We start from the raw sequence: 1,281 nt of genomic DNA, 5'->3' as shown, positions 1-1,281 counted from the left end.
TTCGCTCGTCTGGGTTCAGGAGCTATGGCCGGGCCCCTGGGGGCCCCGGGGAGGGCGGCCTCCCCACCCCGAGCTCCGTCCTGGGTCCTGCCACGTGGCAGGGTGCCCGGGGCAGGGTCCGGAGGGCCCGGGGAGGCTTCCCCTGCGCCTCCGGGCCTGGGAGCCCTGGCTGGGTCCAGGAGCCCGGTCGGGCCCCGGGTCGGGGTCCCCGGCCCCGGGCCCCTTCCCCCAGCCTGCCGCTCTGCCAAGGGCCTGGGACTGGGGTCTGTCGGTCCCGTGCAGTCCTCCCCTGATTGTCGAGGTTTTCTGCGGGCCCCGGGTCGGAGGGCCCGTCGGGTCCCACACGCAGCCTCCATGGCTGGGGCCCAGCTGGGGGCCCTGGGCCTCCGGCCCCCCATGCCCCGGCACCCACTCACTCGTTCGTTGGGGCACAGAGCGACCAGATACCTTCCCTTCCGAGCCCGGCCATCTGGTGGTAACTTTCCCCTTCGGCCATCTGGTCGCGCCTGTCCCCTCGGCCATCTGGTCACGCACGTCCCATTTGGCAATATTCCCTTCGGCCATCTGGTCACGCGCAATGCTTTCCTATGGGGCGACCAGATAGCCGGGCTCGCCTGGAAGTCTCGATGAGGGTCCATTTGCCTCCAGGATCCCAGCAAGGGCTCCAGGAGGTCGTGTACATTCGCGTCTTGGGTCCCCTCTGTCACCTCGTGCGCACGGATTACAAGAAAGGGGGGTAATTTTCCTCCGGATTACTAGGGAGAGGGTCAGTCAGACCTCCGAGTGGTTTGGCGATTCTGAATCAGGGTAAGGCAGACCCGGGGCCCGCCCGCCGGGGCCCCCAGGGGCCCGGGTACGCTCCTGCCTCTCAGCCCCTTCCCGATGGTCCTTTCTCTCCGAGTTTTCTGGGGCAGACCCCCGTGATGTCCGTGGATCCCGAGACAGGGGAAGGCAGCACCCGGGCCCGCCTGAAGCGGGGCCCCCAGTGGCCCGGGTACGCACACCTGCCTCTCAGCCCCCTTCCCGATGGTCCTTTTTCTCTGAGTTTGCTGCTGGGTCAGAGCTCCGTGACGTCCAGCGATCCCGAGACGGGGGAGGGCAGACCCACCCGCCAAGGCCCCCAGGGGCCCGGGTACGCTCCTGCCTCTCAGCCCCTTCCTGATGGTCCTATCTGCGCCAGGTTTGCTGGGTCAGACCTCCGGGAGGTCCGGCGATCCCGAGACGGGGGAAGGCAGACCCGGAGCCCGCCCGCCGGGGCCCCCAGGGGCCCGGGTATGCTCC

Source organism: Triturus cristatus, chromosome 1_1 (assembly GCF_964204655.1).
Source record: "Triturus cristatus chromosome 1_1, aTriCri1.1, whole genome shotgun sequence".
In the NCBI taxonomy this organism is placed as follows: domain Eukaryota; kingdom Metazoa; phylum Chordata; class Amphibia; order Caudata; family Salamandridae; genus Triturus; species Triturus cristatus.
The sequence above is the reverse complement of the archived record's forward strand: the minus strand, read 5'-3'. Positions refer to the sequence as shown.